At 48.8% G+C, this 17139-nt stretch overlaps 1 protein-coding gene and 1 long non-coding RNA gene across 5 annotated transcripts in view; one reads left to right on the forward strand and one right to left on the reverse strand.

Annotated features, from left to right (window-relative positions):
* Positions 1 to 4371, forward strand: part of LOC140384925 (uncharacterized) — a 74902-nt gene extending 70531 nt beyond the window's left edge. Inside the window, exon 4 of the long non-coding RNA XR_011933220.1 lies at positions 4103 to 4371. This is a non-coding gene — a long non-coding RNA (uncharacterized lncRNA). The remainder of the gene's footprint in view (positions 1 to 4102) is intronic.
* dennd2b (DENN domain containing 2B) overlaps positions 1 to 17139 on the reverse strand; it is a 570638-nt gene that overhangs the window by 540957 nt on the left and 12542 nt on the right. For 2 of the 4 annotated variants that reach the window (XM_072466473.1, XM_072466471.1), the window contains exon 2: positions 15350 to 15494. The exons of the other annotated variants lie outside the window; for them this stretch is intronic. The gene's annotated coding sequence lies outside the window, so the exon portion shown is untranslated. The remainder of the gene's footprint in view (positions 1 to 15349; positions 15495 to 17139) is intronic. 4 annotated transcript variants of the gene reach the window in all.

The raw sequence follows: 17139 nt of genomic DNA on the forward strand, positions 1-17139 counted from the left end.
GATACTTGCGTCATCTTTAAAGGGTTTCCCGATTAGCATTGCAACCTAACAGTCCCCAACTCCCAGCACGGATTTATCAGGAACTCTCCTCCCACCCCGCAGCATTCCTCTCCCCCTTCCCCCCGACAATCATTTCTGGCATTCCCCCCCCCCCCCTTCACCGTTCCCCCAAACAATCATCGGCGGCATTCCCGCCATCAACCCCCCCCCCCCCTCAACAATCATCGGTGGTATTTCCCCCCTTCCCGAACAATCATCACCAGCATCCCCCTCCACCACGCCCCTAACAATCATCGCTGGCATTCCTCCCTGCCCGACTAACACGGAAGTACCATTGCCAGTCTTCCCCCTTGTGCCGCCCCCACAACTTTTATTATTTTTTTTAAATGCACTACAAAACTTGACATTACAACAGATGTTTTCTCTAATTTTCCATTCTATTCCCATGGTTTTCCAAATGGGAACCGAGCTACAAACTGGTTTGGTGCTCACAAAAGCGTTACAACTAAACTAAATGCTGCAACATAATGAGAGAAGATGTGGAAAAACTTGCCGATTGGACAGTCAAGTTTCAAAAGAACTTTAACGTTTATAAGTAAGGTGAGGTAGGGGCTTTGCCGGGAAAACTAGAAACATCACTTTGCACCACTGGATGGGGTAGAAGCGGAAATAGATCAAGGAACTGAGGTCAAAAAAATCATTAAAAGCAGCATTGGAAGTCAGAAAATCAATGAGAAATGCGAACACAGCACTGGGATTTATTTAACTTAATCAGGAGGCCAAACTTATGGAGTTATGAAAAGGACACAGAAGCACTGGAGGAAGGTGAAAGAAGATTTACAAAGGTGGTACCAGAACTAAGAAATTATAGGTAACAGGAAAGATTGAACAGATTGGTTTTTTTAAAACAAACTTCAGCGAAGAGAAGACCCGATAGAGGTCTTTGAAATGAGGAGTGGTTGGCCAGGCTGGGTGTTGAGAGAATGTTTCCACTTGGAGGAGAATCCAAAATTGGGAGTCATGAATACAAGATAATAAATCTCAAATGGAAGTTTCTTTACTCAGAGTGGAAATCGCTACCACAAGAAAACTAGGTGATTGCAGCAGAGAACGAAGAATCAAGCAATCTGCTGAAGGTTGGGTTGAGGTGGGTGAAAGGGTAGACACTTGTACTTGTGTGGCGTGTAAATACAAGGTTGAGCAGAATGGCCTGTGCTTCTGTGCAATATATTCTATGTAAAGAAGAAGCTGTACGAATACCTGATTGAAGGATAAGCACAAACAGTACAATAGTCCTAGGTGACTGTCATCATCAAACTATCATCTCTGCAGTGCAAATAGTCAGAACCGTATAGGGTGGAATATGAAACCTGATAGTCATTCAATGACCAAGAGATGTTAGGGTGTTCTCCACAGAATTTCATGTTCCTACATATCTTCACGGTGATTACGTGCCTCCCTCAGGACTTTAAAGGACTTGATTGGAGCCCACTTTAATGGAAATCATGAGTTGTTTGTTGGTAGGCATAGACTTGATGGCCTGACTGATTTATTTTAGTTCCGGGAAATTTAAGCTTTGTCCCCATCATTGATTGCTGCTCAAAACCCCCTCTGGTGGCCAGATGCAGACTGACAACCAGCTTACACAGTCATTCAGAGAAGACCCTGCCGTCTCAGCCTTATCGCTCGCCTGAGGTGTGGTGATCCTCAGGTTAAATCACCACCAGTCAGCTCTCCCCCCTCAAAGGGGAAAGCAGCCTATGGTCATCTGGGACTATGGCAACTTTATCTTTTACCTTTACAAAGTCAGAGCATTTCGTTTCCATTGACGACAGTCTGTTTCACACACTTTATTTGCTGTATTTTATCTCAAGCAATCATTAACCCATTTAAATGAGGAAGTGCGATTAAACAAGCTATCAACAATTTTCCTCTGGAAAGGGCCATATTCTGAGCAGTGTCACATATCTGGGCAGTTTCAAAGGTTGACTTGCCAATTTTCACTGGTGTTCAGGTTAAAAAGTCAATGACACAGATCTGAAACTGTAAATGTAAATGGGGTGAGCAATCGGAACAAAACATCATGAGGACAACATGCGACCAACTCGAAGATTCCATTTTGCGTGTGAAAAATATCCTTTTTTTATTCCACATCGGAACAAATAGACTTGCGTTCTCATAGTGCCTCAAAATAACGCCTCGAGAGGTTGTGCAACCCGTTACATATTTCTGAAGTGTAGTCACTGTTGCAATATAGATAAACTGGCAGCTAATTCGTGCACAAAGTTCCCACAAACACCGACGTGATAATAACCAGAAAAATCTATTTTAGCGAGGTGGTTGAGAGATAATTATTGACCAGGACATGAGGAAGAACTGCTCTTCTTTATAATCGTGGTATGGTATCTTTAATGTCCGCCTGACGAGGCATGTCGGGCCTTGGGTTAATGTTATCCAAGGCATTGCGCCTCTGCTGGTGCAGCACTAACTCCATAATAAGGTCATAAATAAGAAAAAGAAGCACCGGGGTTCATTACTTGAGGGATAGAATTGAAAAGTAAAGATGGCAATGTGAACAGTTGTGGTCCTATATTATAAAAGGATAATAAGGCACTAGACAAGGTGCAAAACAGATTTACAAAGATGATATCAGAACTGTGACGTTGTACCAATGAGGAAATTATGAACAAGCAAGATCGGTTTTCTCCTGAAAACCAATGAAGTGTGGCTTCATTGGAGGTCCGTAAAAAATACGAAAGGTTTTGATAGAGCAAAGCGAGAGAGATTCCACTTGTGGGGTTGAGCAAAACCTAGGGTCATCAATGTAAGATAATCACCAAACAGTGCCAGGGACTTGGGTTCGATTCCGGCCTCGGGTGACTGTCCGTGTGGAGTTTGCATGTTCTTCCCGTGTCTGTGTGGGTTTCCTCTGGGTGCTCCGGTTTCATCTCACAGTCCAAAGATGTGCAGGTTAGATGGACTGGCCATGCTAAATTGCCCCTTAGTGTCCAAGATGTGCAGGTTAGATGATGTTACGGGGATAGGACGGGAGAGTGGGCCTAGCTAGGGTGCTCCTTTGGAGGGTCGTTGCAGACTTGATGGGCCAAATAACCTCCTCCTACATTGTAGAGATTCTACAGTTCTAAATCAAATATCAGAATATGCCTCTTTCTGTGGGGAGTGATGAGAATGTAAAACTGGTTACTACAGGAAACAGATGAGGTAAATAGAATCGATGCACTTAAGAGGGAGGTGGATTAACATATGAGGGAGGAGGCAACAGAGGGGTTTTCCTGTTAAATATAAATGAGGAGGTTTGGGAGGAGTATCAAGTAGAGCATGAATTCCAGCATGAACTGACTGGGTCAAATGGTTTGTTTCTATGCTATATATTCTACGTATATCGATATAAATCTACTGCACTTAAGTGTCAGCCAAGACTTTGTACTCAAGTCTTTGGACTGCGACTTCAACCTCAACCTTCTGGCAGAGAGGTGACATTACTACCACTGAGCCAGGACTAACAAAATAACAGATTTTAATGCTGTCTGCAAAAACAAAAAGGCAGTAACCTTATTCCAAAGTAACATATTACAAGTACAACTAACAGCACATTTCTTAATTCTTTCCCCTATAACCTGCTGCCAACAGAACTGAATTGGCATTTTGTGACATACATGGTGCTGCAGTTCTCAGAGGAATCATTCCAACATATTACATTCCAGGTCTTTTAATGCACCCTAACATATATTAAACATCTCTCAATACCGGTATCCTCGTGTTTCTGGATATTTAATTTCGCTGATGTTTTCCTGAAGCTGATTTCTGACTGTTTGATGGCGTCTGTTGTCTATCACAGCAGTGTTTGTGCGTTAAGATTAATTTGTGACTGTTAACATCTGCTCTCTTGTGTTTGTGCCAATCTGCATGTGACTTTCAGGTTTTCTGTAAATAAAGTTAGTTCAGTTCGTTGAAACAGACCCGTTAAAACATCAGATTTAATTAAACACAATATCTAAATGACATAAGTTCTATCTGAGCACCTCTGGGAGTTGTGATATATTGTGTTTGCCAAGCTCACAAACTCCATTTCCTGTTCTAGGTTCCAACACACTGCAAAAACGAACTCAAACCTTCACAGAATGACAGACTTGTTACAGTGCAGAAGGGGACCGGTGGCCCATCCGGAATGCACCGACTCACCAAAGAAGCATTGTGGCTTGGTACCAGTCCCCCGCCTTCTCCCTGTGCCTCTACACATTACTTGAAAGAAATCATCTAAAGCCCTCACCCTTAACAGTCGATAACCACTCTCGACTGAGGTCTGTAGATAGAATCTATTACAAATTGAATAAAGACTCTCAGCTGAAACATTGCTCGTTCTCTTCCAGATGCTGACCGATCTGTTGTGTACTTCCAGTACTTTGTTTTAATTTAAAGTTTCCTTTCATAAACCAAAGCCAAGTTTTCTTTTTTTTTTTTAATTTAAAGTACCCAATTAATTTTTTCCAATTAAGGGGCAATTTAGCGTGGCCAATCCACCTACCCTGCACATCTTTTGGGTTGTGGGGGTGAAACCCACGCAAACACAGGGAGAATGTGCAAACTCCACACGGACAGTGACCCAGAGCCGGAATCGAACCTGGGACCTAGGCGCCGTGAGGCTGCAGGGCTAACCCACTGCGCCACCGTGCTGCCCCCAAAGCCAAGTTTTCACTGCAGAAACTCTCCACTGTTTCTTTTGGCCTTACCTCAATCTCCATGAATCACAACAGTGTTGCATTATTAATTCATTAAGGAGGCAATTACTGCAGCATGGAGGAACGATGTCTTGGAAGGGTCTTCAAATGAGGCACTGTGGGTAGTGTTTAGGAGGTAGTCACATTGCTGGAAGTGGGGGGCATGGTGGCACCGTGCTTAGCACTGTTGCCTCATGGCTCCAAGGACCCAGGTTTGATCCCGGCCCCGGGTCACTGTCCATGTGGAGTTTGCACACTTTTCCGTGTCTGCGTGGGTCTCGCCCCACAACCCAAAAATGTGCAGGGTAGGTCAATTGACCGCGCTAAACTACCCCTTTATTGGAAGAAAAGAATTGGATACTCTAAATTAATTATTTTTTAATTGCTGGGAGGTATTTTAGTCCCCCAAACAGTCAGCAGGCAATAGAGGAGCAGATATGTAGACAATTCACTGAGGTGCGTAAAAATAATTAGGTAATTATATTAGAGGACTTCAACTTTCCCACCAATAATTGGGATAGTCATAGTGTAAAAGGTTTAGAGGGAGCGGATTTCTGCAAATGTATTCAGGAGGACTTTTTATGTCAATATGTAGACGGTCCAAGGGACAGCGCAGTGCTGGATCTAATTCTGGCAAACTAAACCGAACAGGTGTTCAAGGTGGCAGTGGGGGAGCATTTTAGTAATAGCAATCACAACACTGCACAATTTAATTTTGCTTAAGCAGGCTGCTCTCTTCAATGGCCAGTGCAGACTCGATGGACCAAATGGCCTCCTTCTGCACTGTAGGGATTCTACGATTCTAAAAGGGAAAAGATGGTCTGCAAAAAATGGTTTTGGATTGGGGGAAGGCAGAATTTATTAAAATAAGGCCAAAGTAGAGCTTCTTGTGGGAAAATCCTGTGGGGGGAAGGGGGTGTTCAAAAAGGAAATGGGGAGAGTACAGGCCCAACATGTTCCCTTTAAGGTGAAATGTAGGAGCAACAAACCCAGAGAACCCTGGATGTCCAGGAATATTCAGGACTGGATAAGAATCATCAAATTTTTTAATTTATTTTTTTACAGTGCAGAAGGAGGCCACTCGGCCCATCGAGTCCGCACCGGCTCCCGGAAAGAGCACCCCACCTAAGCCCACACCTCTACCCAATCCCCACAACCCAGCTACCCCACCCAACACTAAGGGCAATTTTGGACACTAAGGGCAATTTATCATGGCCAATCCACCTAACCTTCACATCTTTGGACTGTGGGAGGAAACCGGAGCACCCGGAGGAAACCCACGCACACACGGGGAGAATGTGCAGACTCCGCACAGACAGTGACCCAAGCCGGGTATCGAATCCGGGACCCTGGAGCTGTGAAGCAATTATGCTAACACGATGCGACCGAAAGAAAAGAAAGGCTTTTAGCAGGTACAAAGGGAGCAAAGTACAGAAAGTTCAGAGCGAACTTAGGAAAGCAATTAGTGAGCATGAAAAAGAGTAGGATTAGAGAGAATGACAAGGTGTTCTATACTAAGGAGAAGAGGATACCCAGGGAAAGAATAGAACACATTAGGGACCAAGGGGGAACTCTGTGTGGAGTGGTAGGGTGTTAAATGAATACTTCACATCTGTCTTCACTCAAGAGGAGGAAGTAGGTACAGAATTCATAGAGGTACGTGAGGTTCTTGAACAGTTTGACATAGGGGGCGGGAGTCTCGCCACGCCGCCCCGTTGACGAGTGGAGAATCGGCGCCATTGGCGCCAGCGTGGTTGGCGCGGCGACGGTCGCGGGCCATTCTACGCGGCCAGCCCGTCAATTCTCCGGCCCGGATGAGCCAAGCGGCCGTACGAAAAGAGCCAAGACCCGCCAGCCCCTGTAGTCATACGCCATGTTGCGTCGGAGCCGGCGCATTGCGTTGGCACCGGTGCCACTGCGCAGGTCCTCATTGGCGTCGGCGCAACTGCAACAGTTGGAGAATCACGCCCAGGGAGTGAGGAGGTACTGGAGATTTTGGCGGGCTTAAAAGTGGGCAAATCCGGATGAGTTGTATCGTAGGCAACTGTGGAAGGCAAAGGAGGAAATTACAGGGCCTCTGACCCAAATTTTTAATTCCTCTCTGGCCATAGTGGAGGTGCCAGAGATTGGAGGACAGCTAATGTGGCTCCACTTTTCAGGAAGTATGATAGAGGTAAACCAGGGTATTACAGAGCAATGAGTCTCACGTCAGTGATAGGGAAACTATTGGAGAAAATTCTGAAGGAAAAAATTAATCTCCACTTGGAGAGACAAGATTTGATCAGGGATAGTTAGCGTGGCTTTGTCAGAGGGAGGTCATGCCTAATGAATTTGATTGAATTTTGGGAGGTGGTGATCGGGTGTGTAGATGAGGGTAGTTTTCATTGTCCACGTGGCTGGGAGAGCATTTAAGAGTAAACGACTTTGCTGTGGATTTGGAGTCACATGTAGACCAGACCAGGGAAGAATGGAAGATTTCCTGCCTTAAAAAGGACCGTGAGGGTTTTTACAACAATCAACAATGGTTCAATGGTCATCATTAGACTTTTAATTTGACTTGAATTTCACCATTTCAACAAACAGGGGATATGGAAGCATTTGGCCAGGTCTCTTTTTTTTGCTATCGGACCACGCCGCACGCTCCAACGGGGGTTGCGGCATCGGAATTACTCATGGGGGCACCACCTTTGCACACGCTTGAGTTTAGTGCTCCCGGACATTAGCAGGAAAGTCGCAGCAGACAGGAATGATCCCAAGTGGACGCGAACAGGCATACGCCCTTGCTCTGGTTTTCTCCGGGAGGCACAGTGTATGTCCGAAACTTTGGTGACAGAGCCCTGTGGATCCTGGGTGTTGTGCTTACTGAGACAGGGTCGGTCTTCTATGCGATATGGGTACAGGGCCAGGAGTCTAACAGACACATGGACCATCTTTGCAGCCGTGTCCCAGAGCTGGCAGACCTGCTCCCGGTTGCTCCGGCCCCACCGATCCCATCTCCCCCGCCGTTGCCACTGGCACCAGCCCTACAGGTCCAGGAAACAGAGATGGTAGATGCAGACCTCTCCGACTCCGATTCAGAGATGGAAACTCAGCCTCCGGCGATGGACAAAGACCAGATTTCTGATGCGGGAGCAGCTACGCTGGCACCGCTCCGGCGATCCACTTGGAAACGTCGATCCCCCGTGCAAAAAAAACACCTCCGGGCCCCATGAAGACAATACCCGAACACCAGCTCCAGGCGAAACGGAGAAAAGGACCTTTGCAACATTCCGCAGGTCGCCGTTCAGGGCGTGGGTGGGGGTGGAGGAGTGTTACAACCCTCACAGAGGTCACGGGGTATGGACTAGCAGGTTCCCCGTGACCTTGCACAATATGACCTTCCCCCGTTAAAGGGGCGGAGCTTTACAAGGGAAGCATGTTGGGTGTAAAAACCCCGGCCTAAATGTAGGTCAGGATAGGAGAATCCTTCAGGGAGTGCAGAAGAGCATTGTGTATTTCATTAAACCTTGTTTCAGCCTCCAAACATCCGTCGCCTTCTGATCACTCTGCTCGGATCCAACAGAAACCAAACATAAGATAACAATTCTTTTAAATTACAAAGCTACTACATTGAGCAGCGTTTTGTGACCATTTCCAGGCAACGCTTATGTTTAGGTTATGCTCATTCTAGGAGCATGGATAATTTATTTTTATATGCGAGGTACAGTGGTTCTTGTGAACTTTCATCCAATATAATATGATTTCATTTAATCTCTCACTTCAGAATTAGGGGTGGGATTCTCTGATCCTGGGGCTAAGTGTTGGCGCCGTCGTAAACGCCATCGCGTTTCACGACGGCATCAACATGCTCCCAGAAGCAGTGATTCTGACCCCTACAGTGGGTCAGCATGGCACTGGAGCGACCCACGCTGCTCCAGCTGCCGATACCGGCGTCAAATGGGTGGCGCGGGTCTGCGCATGCGCAGTGCGACCAGCGCGGGGATTGCGTACATGCGCAGTGCGACCAGCGCGGGTCTGCGCATGCGCAGTGCGACCAGCGCGGGGATTGCGTACATGCGCAGTGCGACCAGCGCGGGGATTGCGTACATGCGCAGTGCGACCAGCGCGGGTCTGCGCATGCGCAGTGCGACCAGCGCGGGGATTGCGTACATGCGCAGTGCGACCAGCGCGGGTCTGCACATGCGTAGTGCCTCCCTTCTCTGCGCCAGCCCCGATACAACATGGCATAGGGCTACAGGGGCCGGCACGGAGTAAAAGCGGCCCCCACCCAGAGAGGCCGGCCCGCTGATCGGTAGGCCCCGATCACGGGCCAGGCCACAGCGGGCCCCGATCACGGGCCAGGCCACAGCGGACCCCCCCCCCACAGGCCGCCCCCAGATGGATGCACGCCGAGGTCCCGGCGGGTAACACCACACGTGGACGGCCCTGGCGGGGCACGGATTTTTTTTACGGCCACTCGGCCCATCCTGGGCGGAGAATCGCCGGTGGGGGGGGGGGGGGGGGCCGCATAGAGCGGCCTCCAACCGGCGCCATACGGACCGCCCAGCACCAGTGACGCCGATTCTCTGCTCTCCGGAGAATCGGCGGACCGGCATATGGGCGTCGTCGTACGATTCGCTCTCGGCACGGCGATTCTCCGGCCCAGCCGGGGCTGAGAGAATCCCACCGAAGGTTCCTGATGTAAACATCTCAGTTTGCCTCTCTATGCTTGCTACACATCCTGTGAGGTGGAGGATACAACTTAAAGGGGCGGGATTCTCCCCCCCCCCCCTCCGGGTCGGAGAATCACCGGGGGGGGGGGGGGGGGGGGGCGGTGTGAATCCCGCACCCGCCGGCTGCCGAATTCTCCGGCGCCGGAGTTTTGGCAGGGGCGGGATTCACGGCGCGCCGGTCGACGGCTGCTGGCAACGGCACCCCCCGGCGATTCTTCGGCCCGCAATGGGCTGAGTGGCTGCCCGTTTTCTGCGGGTCCCGCCGGCGTAAATCACAACAGGTCCATACCGGCGGGACGTGGTTCCACGGGCGGCCTGCAGAGTCCTCGCGGGGAGTGCGGGGGGATCTGGCCCCGGGAGGTGCCCCCACAGTGGCCTGGCCCGCAATCGGGGCCCACTGATCCGCGGGCGGGCCTGTGCCGTGTGGGCACTCTTTCCCTCCGCATCGGCCGCTGTCAACCTCTGCCACAGCCGGTGTGGAGAAGAACCCCCCTGCGCATGGGCTGGGATGATGCCAGCACATGCTGGCACTCCCGCGCATGTGCCAACTCGCGCCGGCCGGCGGAGACCCTTCGGTGCCGGTTAGCGTGGCGTGGTGAGAGTGGCAGAGCCTCCTGGTCAGCCATGCTTGATGCAAGCCTGAAGGTGTGGAGGATTCCGCACCTTCCTGCCGGCCCGACGCCGGAGTGGCCACCCCGCCGGTTCAAGGAGAATCCCGCCCTTCTTGATGCTGCTCCCTTGGGCCTCCAACACCATCGCTCTTTGACAGCTGAGCAATGATAGAAAATAGAAGCACCCAGGTTTCACTCTGATACTCAAACATGATAATAATAATAATAATAACAACCTTTTATTGTCCCAAGTGTGAAGTTACTGTGAAAAGCCCCTAGTCACCACATTCCGGCGCCTGTTCGGGTAAGCTGGTACGGGAATTGAACCCGCGCTGCAGGCCTTGTTCTGCATCACAAACCAGCTGTCTAGCCCACTGAGCTAAACCAGCCCTTTTAAGAACCTGGTGTAATGGCTGCCACCCCACGACACAACACATTAGAGCCCTGATGTGCTCTCCATTCCACAGGCACACACTGCACTCCTTTGCGCTAATAGTTTTATCGCAGGAACAGCTATTAGAACAGAACCCCTCCAGCGCAGAAGGAGGCCATTCGACCCATCGTGACTGCACGACCCTCTGAAAAAGCACCCTAACCAGGCCCAATTCGCTCCCCTATCCCCGTAAAGTCACCTAAGGGCAATTTAGCATAGCCAATCCACCTAACCTGCACATCTTTGGACTGTGGGAGGAAACCAGAGCACTCGGAGGAAACCCACGCACACACAAGGAGAAAGTGCAAACTCCACGCAGACAGTCACCCGAGGCGGGAATTGAACCCGGGTCCCTGGTGCTGTGAGGCAGCAGTGCTAACCGCTGTGCCACCATGCTGCCCTATTGGGTAGCTGTCTTTTTTTGAACTGAAATACGAGACGGAATATTCCGCATGCAGCTTCACAGTTACCTTCATTGGCTAATGCAAATCAGGATTGAAACCTCCGTTAATTTTCTTTTCTCTAATCACAAGTTTGAAGAAGGTATTGTGGGTAGTGCCTCTGAACCAGAAACTTCGGATTTGAGTCCCGCTCCAGAAACACAGCGGATTCTGTGTTCATAACACGGTCATACAGGTTGACTATCAACCGATAAATCCTTCCCATAGGCCTATGTCAGGTGGTGAGAGTGGCAGAGCCTCCTGGTCAGCCATGCTTGGTGCAGATTTGTGCCCCTCAAGTTTTAGCCTCTGGTGACAGACTGGCAACCTGCTCCAGGAAGAAATAACCATGGAAACATAGACAATGGGAGCAAGAGTAGGCCATTTGGCCCCTCAAGCCTGTCCTGCCATTCAACATGATCATGGCTGATGATCCACTCACTAACCTGTTCGCTCTTCCCCCGCCATATCCTTTGATCCCTTTAGTCCCAAGTGCGATATCTTTTTGTAATTTTAAAAAAAAAATCCATTTATTTTTTAATTAGGGGGCAATTTAGCGTGGCCAATCCACCTACCCGGCACATCTTTGGGTTGTGGGGGTGAGACCCATGCAGACACAGGGAGAATGTGCAAACTCCACATGGACAGTGACCCAGGGCCGGGATCGAATCCGGTGCCTCTCAGCCGTGAGGCAACAGTGCTAACCACTGCGCCACCGTGCCGCCCCCCCAAGTGCTATATCTGACTCATTCTTGAAAACATACAATGTTTTGATCTCAACTACATCCTGCAGCAACGAATTCCACAGGCTCACCACTCCCTGGATGAAGATATTTCTCCGCATCTCAGTCCTAAAAAGGTTAACCTGTATCCTTTGACTATGACCACTGGTTCTGGACACCCCCACCATCAGGAACATCCTTCCTGCAACTACCCTGACTATTCCGGTCAAGTTTTATAGGTTTCTTTTAGATCCCCCTTCATTCTTCTGAACTCCAGCAAATAGAATCCTTTTTTTTTTTTAATTTTTCCAATTAAGGGGCAATTTAGTGTGGCCAATCCACCTATCCTGCACATCTTTGGGTTGTGGGGGTGAGACCCACGCAGACACGGGCGAATATGATCCTGACCAATTCAATCTCTCCTCATGCGTCAGTCCCGCTATTCCAGGAATCAGTCTGGACTCAACACTCCCTCTACAGCAGGAACATCCTGGGTGGGATTCTCCACTCCCGCGCCAAAGTGGCCGCGCCGTCGTGAACGCCGTTGAGGTTCACGACGGCGCGAAACGGCCCCGGTCCCGACCGATTCAGGCCCTGACAATGGGCCAGGATCGGGACCGCGTCATCTACACGCGCCAGGCCTTGTCACCCGCGTAAAAGCGGCGCCGCATAGATGACGCAGCCGGCGCCGCATAACGGCCGTCATCCGCGCATGCGTGGTTGCCATCCTCTCCAAGTCTGCTCCGCAAGAAGATGGCGGACGGATCTTGCGGGGCCGCGGAAGTAAGGAGGTCCTCCTTCAGAGAGGACGGCCCGACGATCGGTGGGCACCGATCTCGGGCCACCCCACATCGGAGGTACCCCCCCGGTGTAGGATCCCCCCCCTCGCCCCCCCCGCAGGCCGCTCCCCCAGCATTCACGCACCGCTCACAACTGCAGCGACCAGGTGTGGACGGCGCCGGGGGGAACCCGCCGTTTTGGCCTGGCCGCTCGGCCCATCCGGGCCTCAGAATAGCAGGGGTGCTGGAGAATCGCCATTTTCGGTGTCTCCGGGCTGTTCCCGCCGCTTGGGAGAATCGCGGGAGGGCGTCGGACTGGCGTCCCGGGAAATTTTGGCGGCCCAGGCGATTCTCCCAACCAGCGTGGGAGTGGAGAATCGCGCCCCCTATCTCTGATAAGGAGGCCAAAACTGCACATAATATTCCAGGTGTGGCGTCACCAAGGCCCTGTATAATTGCAGCAAGACATCCCTGCTCCTGTACTCGAATCCTCTGGCTATGAAGGCTGACATACCATTTGTCTTCTTTACCACCTCCTGCACCTGCATGCTTACTTTCAGCCTGGTGAACGAGGACACCCAGGTCTCGTTGCACATTTCCCTCTCTCGATCTATAGCCATTCAGATAATAATGTGCCTTTCTGTTTTTGCTACCAAAACAGATAATCGCACATTTATTCACATTATACTGCATCTGCCTACTCACTCAGCTTGACCAAATCACTCTGAACCATCTCTGCATCCTCCTCACAGCTCACCCCCACCCCACCCCACCAGCTTTCTGTGATCTGCAAATTTGGAGATATTGGCCGGGATTCTCCAACACCCCGCCGAGTCGGAGAATCCCCGGGGGGGGGGCACGAATCCTGCCCCGACACCGGCTGCCCTATTCTCTGGCGCCGTTTTTCAGGTGGCGTTGGTATTCCCGCCACACCGGTCGGGGGCCTTTGATAGCGTGGAAAAGTCCTTACTTTCGGGTGCTGTTGACGCCAGAGTGGTTCCCGCTGGCGTGGGGACTTAGTCCCCAGAAGGGAGAATCGCAGCTATTACACTTAGTTCCCTCATCTAAATCATTAATATATCTTGTGAAAAGCTGGGGTCCAAGCATTGATCTCTGTGATATCCCACTAGTCACTGCCTGCCATTTGGAAAAAGACCAATTTATTCCTACTATTTGTTTCCTGTACCAGTTTTCTATCCATCTCAATGCACTAGCCCCAATTCCCTGCGCTTTAATTTTACACAATCATCTCTCACGTGGGACTTTGTCAAAAGCCTTCTGAAAGTCCAAACAGACACAAGTAAATGATTTGCGTACCTCTTATGGGAAGTAAGATAAAGGAGAAGAATCCAAAGGTGCTGTGGCCAGTGTGGTACCTTACCATCTATGATCAATTTAATATGAGAGAGATATAACAACGGTTTTCATGTCTGTCCGTTAATCAGCTGTGGTATAAAGCTATAGCAACACTGATGGAAATTATGACATCCTCACACATGACTGCGCTGTTATTTGCTTTCAAATAAATTGGCAGTGATCAGAGAATCCCTTTTGTAAAAGTCCATTGCTTTTTTCAATACTATACTTATGATAATGTTACTGTGCAGCCATATGCTGCACTTTGGAAATTAAACCCTACATGGGCATGAACAGGTTAAGGAATTGGTTTATTTTGGCAAAGATACAGAAATAATACATTGAATCACCAACAGATGGCTCTGAGCCAATCAAAAGCAAGCCCTGATTCCCAGGGAGCTTCCTTCTAATTTATAGTGATGGATTGTTTTCCTCCGCTTATCCAAACATTCTTAAATATACTACTTTTCCTCTTTCAATTTACTCCCCTGTTTTGCTGAGAGCACCAGCTTATGCAGCATAAGATTCCACATGCACAGAGTATCCACCAGAGCCATGCCAAATATACCAATCTTCGTACATGAGCCCGAATGAATTTTGGAGATTCATTCAATCATAAAGGACATCATTGCCAAGCTTGTTCTTGATCGCCACATGAATGCATTTTCTCCAGGAATCACTGGGTGCTGATCAACAGCTTGAAATATGTCTTCCTTTACCTCCTTCGAATAAAAAGATGTGCTGAGGCAACCCAATCCATCAGCCAAAATGTTGGGTGTAACTCTGCCTCCGCTGGAGCTGGGAGCCCCAGGTGTATTTTGGTTTCATCAGGTCAGGAATTGGCTGCAGTCAGTGCTCCCATCCCTTTAAAGGATGATGACCTGTCCCCGAAGAACTGTCAACCAGTTGAAGAGTTGTCAGTTCTTCAGGCTCAGCAGTGCCACAGAGAGCAGTGGCCACTGCTGGGACTGCACCCAGGCAGCAGCAGCAAAGATGGAGGAGGCCCTAAACCCAGGTCAGTTTATTAGGGCAAGGGTGCAATGCAGGGAGGGTCTTTCTGAAGGGCAACTCTTGCCATTGGGGATCCTCCCCATGGGTCATGGGGAGTCCAATTACAAATGCCTTCAGGTAACCTACCAGGATATACCTCACAGCCTCTTTGGAGGTGCCTATCCTCCACTGGTAAAATATCAGTCACGGTGAAGAAAGCAAATTAAGTATTGCTTAATTAGCATTAGGGTGAGAGGGTAGTCCTCTGCCTTCCTTGATGCTGGTAAAATGGCTCCCTCCTGCTATCCCACCCAATCCCCACTCCCCCCCCGCAACCCCACCTCCCGCCCCCCCGCAACCCCACCTCCCAGCATGCTCCCCAGAGTCACTTAAAGTCTCAGCCCATGGGTGAGAATACCGACCAGTAGCTGAAACTGAGACTATGTCACTCAGCACCACACTGGGGCATCCATTTCACAGGAGAACCATTACTTTTTAGTGAGCATACACACGACTCAGAAAGAAGCATTTAATTAGAGAGGAAGTGAAACAACTATCAAGACTTACCATTTGTCGAAGAATTCCGCAGTTTTTCAGTGATTCGACACACTGAGCTTTTGTTCTGGGATCACACCCCATTCCAGCCAGCAGGCATCATTTCCCAGTAAGTCTGTTCAAATGTGGGAGAGCTTAATTCGGAAAAGTCTAACAGCTGCAAAATTTAAGCAGGAGGAGAAATTAAACAACAGACTGCAGGTGGTCTCACTTTAGGTAAAACTCCACAGATGGGGCATATCATTACTGGATTAGTGGTATTGTCACTGGACTAGTAAACCAGAGACCCAGAGTAATGTTCTGGGGACCCTGGTTCAAATCCCACCACTGCAGATGGTGAAATTTGAATTCAATAATAATCTGGAATTAGAAGTCTAATGACCATGAAGCCATTGTCGATTGTCGTAAAAATCTATCTGGTTCACTCATGTCCTTTAGGGATGGAAATTTGACTTCCTTACCTGGTCTGGCCTACATGTGACTCCAGACCCGCAGCAATGTGGTTGACTCTTAACTGCACCCTCAAGGGCAATTAAGGGTGGGCAATTAATGCTGGCATAGCCAGAGACGCCCACATCCCATGAGCAAATAAAAAAGTAAATATTAGGCTAGGAAAAAGTAGTATTTCATAACAGTTAGAAAATTCCTCCATTTTTTTTTCAGCGTTTGCTTTCGCTTTGGAAGTCCTGCAGCCATTTTCCTGCCTAACATCTTTGTGGGTAGAATTCAAAATTAAACCAGGAAAAACAGAAAGAGCTCAATAATGCCACCATTGTAGTCAAGCAGTAATCTATGACAAACTAAATCAGTGGCTGCTAAAGGTACTGAAAACTCAGGGTCAAATTAATTCTAAAAGCACTGCAAACCTTATAGTTATAACAAAAATTCCAGATAGTATTAAAAACCCTGCGAGAAGCTAAATGATGACAACAAAAATTCCAACACTCAACTGAAAAACAATGAATCTCAAACAACAAAGAAAAGGACAGCACAGCCATTCGGCCCTCCAAGTCTATGCTGAGCATGTTGCCCGTCTAACCTAAAACTTTCTACATTTCTGAGGTCCGTATCCCTCTATTCCCATCCTATTCATGTATTTGTCAAGACGCCCCTTGAACGACACTATTGTACCTGCTTCCACCACCTCCTCCGGCAGCGGGTTCCAGGCACCCACTACCCTCTGTGTAAAAGACTTCCCTCGCACGTCTCCTTTAAACTTTGCCCCTCGCACATTTAAACCTATTTCCCCTAGAAATTGACTCTTCCACTCTGGGAAAAAGCTTCTGACTATCCACTCTATCCATGCCCCTCATAATTTTGTAGACTTCTCTCAGGTCGCCTCTCAGCTTCCGTCATTCCAGTGAGAACTATCTCCTATCCGAATTTACTTTGGTCCGACAACAAAATGAAATGTGTTTTATGGACCTCAATATTTCTGAACCAGGTAGCAAGCCATTAAACTTAAAATTGCTGCAGGCAATGAAATCCTCCACAAACTAAATATGTTGGGACAGCCCAATGACCTTCTTTTAAACCCAGAAATAAAATCAACACTTGAAGATCAATTGTAAGTGATGCTCAACTTCAGAATACACCATCTGGAATTAATGCCCTTTAGGCAACAACCGACAGAGACTACCGACCAATTCATAAATAGATGCTGACAAGGGGCATGATTGTGACTTTGCGGCAACTGAGCTAACCAACAGAATCATTGAGTTTGTGATAGCATCTTCCTTAATGGAAGCATTCCAAAAAGGCACCTTGTACACCCCAAAAATGTACACCATGAAAGCACAACT

The sequence above is a fragment of the Scyliorhinus torazame genome, chromosome 10, assembly GCF_047496885.1.
Source record: "Scyliorhinus torazame isolate Kashiwa2021f chromosome 10, sScyTor2.1, whole genome shotgun sequence".
Taxonomy (NCBI): Eukaryota; Metazoa; Chordata; class Chondrichthyes; order Carcharhiniformes; family Scyliorhinidae; genus Scyliorhinus; species Scyliorhinus torazame.